Source organism: Etheostoma spectabile, chromosome 16, assembly GCF_008692095.1.
Source record: "Etheostoma spectabile isolate EspeVRDwgs_2016 chromosome 16, UIUC_Espe_1.0, whole genome shotgun sequence".
NCBI lineage: Eukaryota > Metazoa > Chordata > Actinopteri > Perciformes > Percidae > Etheostoma > Etheostoma spectabile.
The window spans coordinates 17336136-17343224 of NC_045748.1; the positions used below are offsets into that span (position 1 = coordinate 17336136).

General features: G+C 39.9%; 1 long non-coding RNA gene across 1 annotated transcript in view; it reads right to left on the bottom strand.

Annotated features, from left to right (window-relative positions):
* The window catches only part of LOC116704394 (uncharacterized), a 15636-nt gene that overhangs the window by 1977 nt on the left and 6570 nt on the right, over window positions 1–7089 (bottom strand). The window contains exon 2 of the long non-coding RNA XR_004335670.1: window positions 1524–1526. This is a non-coding gene — a long non-coding RNA (uncharacterized LOC116704394). The remainder of the gene's footprint in view (window positions 1–1523; window positions 1527–7089) is intronic.

Genomic DNA, 7089 nt, shown 5'->3' on the forward strand with positions numbered 1-7089 from the left:
TTTTTTATCCCCAGGGATCATAAAATAGGCTCATAGAGCTGTGGCTCCCAAAACAAATACTGTACTTTGAAGTTCCTTCACCCCATATTAAACAAACTGCATTATTTCACACAGAAATCGTGGATTTCAGACCTTGCCAAAGAATGGAACTGCTCTCCTGTTGGGACACACCTGTTCACATTTTACTGATTTTGTTTTCTGAAAAATGTATTAAATTAGGGGCTGCCTTCCAGTCAGTGTGAGACCAAGATTGAGCACAGCCTACACTTTCCTGCTTTCCTCCCTATCAATCCTAATGGGTATTGCTACAAATTTGACACCCCGAAGGCCGCAGACAGGTTCTAACACACAAGATTTCCCCACAGCTAGACAAGACTGCGAAACAAACCTCATCAGGGATCATCAGAGGTATATAAAAACCTCTCCCAGAGGTTCAAAAGGAAGCCAACATGGCACTTTTATCACATATATTTTGGGCTTTATATATAGAGGAGAGGAAACTCTGGAGGGAATAATGATTCAAGAACATTGGTTCATGGCAGGGTGCAGAAAGACGGGAAAAGAATGGAAAGCCTTCGAAAAAAAGACTGTGACCTTCCTGTAAATACGGTCTCTAGGTAGTTCAGACAATATATTACAGACTGTATTTGTGCACATCCTCCTTTAGAGGTGCCTTTTTTCCTTTTCATACAGGATGCATTATCCACAGGTGTCTTTTTGCTGATCTTTCTCTGAGACATTGTAATACTCCCACAGAGCTGACTTTTTCCTTTTCCTTTTATTTGTTAACAAACTCATGACAGAGTCGCATACAGGAGCTTCAAAGCATTGTAATAAAGGCCACAGAAATGAGAACAAATGGACTAAAAAAACCTGAGCTAGAGTTACAGCAATTATACGTTTACAGAAGTGTTGTTGTTCACATGATTTAAGGACACAATGATACCTATTTACCTCAGATACTTCCTCCCTACATAGTCACAACACACATCCGTATCAGATATTAGTTAGCATCTGGCCTTGCTACATTGGAAAGGTGGTGTATCTAAGCAGTCCTCTCTATTTCTCATAATCATCTCTGTCCTTATTTATGCACTCATTATATTTTGATGCAGTGGCCCCAGCTGTTATTTGTGCATACCATTTAGTTCAATAAAAACCTCACACTTTAAGCTATTGATAGAGCATGAGCCCTGTCAGCAGCATGGGCATGTCTGCTTTTTTTGTACTGGGGCTCTCGGTGGTTACAAAAGTTAGTCACCGATATGGGGTGTTTATCAGGAGATGTGAGGCAAGGATATCCTTTGAAAGGTTTAATGTACACTTCAAGATATACAGATGCACAAGCACTTTTGCTAATACGCTATTTTAAGCAGTGTACTAGTGGTTCTAAATGAGAGGGAAGCAAATATTAATGTTAACTAACATAAACGACACGAGTGGGACCAACAACTCTATTTAATTACAGAAATAAACAGTGCTAAACCGGTACCTATACTTAAACTACAATGAGGATGTTCTACAGACTACACATACAACTCTGATAAAGGCTGCCATTCAATAAAAACTCGCTACTAAATTGCTACATAAACAATCAGTAAACTAAAATTATTCATGATTCTGCGGTGGCTTGAAGTTAGTACTTGTGCATTGATGTGTGCGTCCATCTCATTAAGAGAATAGCAGGGCCTTTGTGTGTGTGTAGTGTGTGGTAGAGCAAGTGAGAGCGTGCGATTAGCTTCAGCATGAGTGCCGACTCTAGAGTCAAAGTAGGGCTGGGCAATATATCAATGTTGTATCAGAATCGCGATATGAGACTAGAAATCGTCACAATATGGTAAGCGTTGTCTTTTCCTGGTTTTAAAAGCTGCAATACAGTAAAGGGATGTCATTTTCTGAACTTACCGGATGGTTCTAAGTCATTAAATCATTTCTGGAGAATAATTATCAAAAATCTCATTGTGTAAATAACATTTTGATAAAGCATCAATAGTCGACCATACTATATTGTTGCAATATTGACATTAAGGTATTTGGTCAAGAATATTGCAATGTTTGATTTTCTCTATATCGCCCAGCCCTAAGTCAAAGTGAGTCTCCCCTGTGCTTTGTGACCACGTTGGGAAATCTGTAGCAGGAGAAGTTCACCCTCTCCTTGATTTTATGTTGTTTATGGAGAAGGAGAACGTGGAAATGAGTATGGGGAATGCAACGCTACCACGCCACGGCTGAGTGAGGTGTTTATATTTTTAACTGTTTTCAACTGCTCTCTAACGTTTTATGTTAAGCTCTTTTGCCTTTGTGCTGAAATATGCTATATATGCTAATATGCAAAACAGGTCAGCTCTGCAAGGGGCCAGAGCACAAATGCATCTATGTGCCAATGCTAGCGTGGAGCACAGGAAATGCAGATGAGGAAGCACATACATGTTTTATGGCTGTTTGTCCGATGTGACACAGGCAAATTAACCTATTATCCAAATTTGATGCTACACCCCAAAAGAAATCTTTGCAAGACTTTGGCACAGATGAAGCAATTAATTTAAGTCTTCGATAATTAAAGTGTTTTATCTTTGTGACATTTATAATGTCCACCTTCTTCTTGGTAAAGGGCAGGAGGACTGATTAGTTTCTCATTAAATCTATAGCGTGTAATGCTGTTAAAATTCTCAAAGACATAGAAGACGTGAAAGATTGAAGACTGCATTAACATTGTATTAAACAAATTCTTTTCCTGTATTTTCTGAGTACATTTGGATCTGGTAAATCATGTGTCCATTGCAAAGATGGAAAATATGATGTATCAACTGACATCCTCAGGCCTGAGAAAGAAAATGTAAGCAGTGGTGGCTACCGGTTAGTTTAGGGCAGTGTTAACGCAATCAAATCATGTAAAAAAAAATACTTAAAAATAAATAATAAATACCATTGTACCATGTAGGGTGTAATGCAACAAAAATCTACAAAGCACATTATTGGTATACCTGGGTGTGTTTTATATTCTTAACAAGGCTTGACAGTCAGAGCCTTTTTAATGGAATACCAAATCCACGTTATTCTTTTTAAAATTAGTTTTAAGGGTAAAACATATTTCCTCAATGCAGTGGTGTTGGACACTAGGACAGCTGAAGCCTCAAGCACTTAAAGACAACACACAAAGCCACTCAGAACAGCCTTTCTCCCCGGTTTGAACAAGTTAACAAGTACAGGGGGAATTCAGATCTAGGGTTTTGTATGACATACTCTGCTGAGAACTAATATTAACACTATCAAAAGCAATGCAACCTTCACTCACAAGTACAGTCACCCATGGGTCTCAGCTGACATGCCTCTTGCACATATGTGAACATCGGGGAGTCAGGAACTAAGGTCCAGCAATCTTTTCTGTTTTGGAAGAAATCTCACAGTGCACAGTGATAATTACCTGTCATAAATGTTTGTTGGGATTTTGCATGTTCTCTTTGCTTTTAGAGGGTGCTACAGGTGCTCTGGTTTCCTCCCACGCTGAAATTACTTACGTTAGGTGATTTGCACACAGCAGTTGAGGGCAGTGTTTGTCTATGCCCTGTAATGCTGTGCTAAACCGAGTCCTTCACAATGCTACATAAGATAGGCTTTTTAAAAAAAAAAAAAACAGTGAAACAAAAATGTGTGTGGAAGTCTAGAAATTTTGATGAATATTGATGCTTATGATCAAATACAAAAGTGTTTCTTTAAAAAAACATGGATTTAAAAATAACTGACTAATTATTTTGAGAAGCCTGCAATGAAACCTTTGTTCTAATTATATAATTACTGTAGGATTAGTTTTTTACATCTACTGCAAAAAAAGGATGATCTTGGTGTAATACCTAATTGAGCCGCATAAAAAGTCAGAGGTGTCACTCCACTTATATCCTTGTCAGAATCAGCCACAGTCTGCTAAATATTCTTGCCAATATGAAAGCACGAATATCCTCCTCCCTGGTCTGTGGTCACATCTGCCACTGAACACAGTGACTGGCCTTGTTGGACGAAGCCCCAGATTTGTGAAAGACCAGCCTATGTGCACTATTGCTTCTTCTGTTGCCCAGCAACTGACCTTGTCTCATTGTGTATCTCTTGCCAGACGCGGCAGCTTGAGAAGGCCCAGCACTTCCAACAGTGACGGTGGCTAACCGGTGACGGTTTAGCTGTCTTACTGCTAAACTCAGAATTTAAAATGAACATCAAAATATTAAATCTCAATATTTTCACTTACTGCAGCTTATATTTGTTGATAATTCCACACAGTAATCCTAAATTAGATGAACAACAAACCTGTTTGAGACAGCTTTTATGTACATATGGTGTATATGTGTATACTATGTATATATGTGCATATATATTATATATGTACAGTATGTATGTAGGTATATACTGTATATGTATATATTATATATGTATGTATATATGTGTATATATACTGTGTGTGTGTGTGTGTGTATGTATGTATATATATATATATATATATATATATATATATATATATATATATATATATATATGATGACTGCTGGAGGTGCATTTTCTTAGCTGTAATTTTGGAACATCTGTATTATGTAGAATGCTAGTTGTTGCAGAACTTTAATGGCGCTATACAAATCTGTTTTCTGAATTTTTCTGATTTGTGCAATAGCTATGCAATCTTTTCTGTTTTGTCACAACAAATTACTTGTCCAGAAAGTTTAGGAGTAAACAGACAAACTAGAGGAGATGCAAAAAAGGCGAAAGTTTAGAGTCCACAATTCTGTGATAGATAGTGAAAGCACTTCGAAGACATGTTTGGTCCACTTTTGCTGGGATTAAGGGTCTGAATTAAACATAAAGGCATTCCAGCTGAGAAAAGCACCTGGTAAGCTTCGAGGAAAACATCTCATAAGCCTGTGTGCTGCTGGGATAAACAGGTAAAAGCCATTCACAGACACGCTCCAAACACAGCATCAGAGGCACATCGGAAATAGACAAGTCCAGCTGAGCAGGAGAGGATTCTGCTACCAAGCCAAGTACTCTGTAGAGAATAGGAGCGGTATGAATAGCTTGGAAACTTCCCTAATCTCCTTGTCAGAATTCCAATCCAAGCTTGTGGGAAGGAGGCATAGTGCTCATTCCTAGTGAGGGGGATGCACACTGTGATCTCACAACTATTGTTAGGTCCCTTTTTATACAGTAGATAACTGACGAGAATAAAAGTTGATATAGGATAATATTTAAGTTAATTTTAGCACAAATTCATCTTGCCCTGTCATATTAACATGACAGGACATGATGAATAATAATGACAGGACATGATGAATAATAATGTAATAATGTAATTTGAAATCATATTTACAGTCTAAGTTGCCCCATCTTAATACAACTATTATTAACAGTGTCCAGTTAACCTTCTACAAGATTACATTTTTCACAGCTAGAAAGAAATGTGTAAAAATTTAAATCAGGGCCCTGCTACTTTTTTGTGCTGTAATATTTTATTACAATATTAGCAACAATAAAGCAACAATATTCTTAATAGGGATGGGAATTTGATAAAAAAATTTTGTTTGTAAATTACTTAGTCAATCTTCAGGAGAATTAACAATCAATTATCGATTAATCGTTACATTTTTTTTATATTACAATTCATTATTTATTTAAAATTTCATAAATTAAAAATGCCTGTTTTTTGTCAATAAGATCTTTATTATAATGACTTGTTGCAGTTAAACTGGATGTTCGGTTAGGCTAAACTTGAAGATGTATGCTCTAAAGTAACGGAACCTGCACCTGCGAGCTGGCGTTTTTTAAACGGAGACCCTCGTTTGTTCCAAAATAATAAATAACTAGAACTGCAAGCAGTTATGACCTGGACCCAAGCCTCATCGCGCCAGTCGTCCCAACGCGAGTCGGCATCGGCGAACCGGGGAGCTCACAGCAGCGGAACGCAAAGCGTAACGTGGGAAGGCAAAGTGTAACGTGAGAAGGCAAAGTGTAACGTGAGAAGTCAAAGAGGTGTGAGTCAATTATTGATTGTTGATTAATCATGCCCATCCCTAATTCTTAAATTATTTTGTAATTGGTATAAATTTATAATATGGAAGTGTGGAAATTGCGGCAAGATGCAAGAGACAATTTCTCACTTTGAGCACACGAAAAGCGTGGCTCGTTTATTCAACAGGAGAAAACCAAAAGAATACAGAATAAGGCACTACGCTTAATGCCAACCTCATAACGTCCCACGTCATCACGCCTTCACAACATTTAAAGGGGCCGTGTTCCCTGAACTGTTATTAACTGTGGTGACTCAAAGGCAGTGAATTACATGTGTAATTAAATGTGTGTGGAACAACACTTATCAACAAGGTGAATTATGTATGTCACAGTCACTACACACGTCCCCCCAGAATTCACCATATCAGAAGAAGAATTAAACAGTCAATGGGTAGGTGGGCGTAGTAACCGCCCACAACGGCTGCGCCGCTGCGGAGGCTCGGGGGGCCCAACCACAGCTGGCGCCTCGTCATGACACGGGTGTAGGGCGTCCACAGTGAGAGGCTCGGGAGGGGGCGGGATTTGGGGCAGGGGCAGAGCCGGTGGCCGACCACGCCGTGGGGGTTTGGCCAGGTCAATAGGCCTGGCCATGTCCAAGTGAGCAGGTTTGAGGCGGTCAATGGAAAGTCGCTCTGGTTTCCCGCCCCTGTCCACTACAAAATATTTGTCACCCAACTCCAAAACTCGAAATGGGCCCTCGTAGGGCGGGCATAGCGGTCCCCTGTGGGCCTCCTGGCAGACAAAAACATAGTCAGCTGTCTGAAGCCGGCGGGGATGTGTGACTGAGGAAGTCCGTGACAGGAAGTGGGGACAGGCACAAAAAGCCTGGCATGTCCAGTAAAGTAGACCGCTGGAGAGTGGCAGAAGGGAACCGTGGCAGTAGGGACAAAATCCCTGGAACCTGCAGGGCTGTCCATAAACCAGCTCCGTGAAGAGGACGGAGGTCCTCTTTGGCGCAGTCCTGATGCCCAGCATCACCCATGGGAGCTTGTCAACCCAGTTGTCTGTAAGGCTGGCCCGCAGGGCAGCCTTCATTGACCT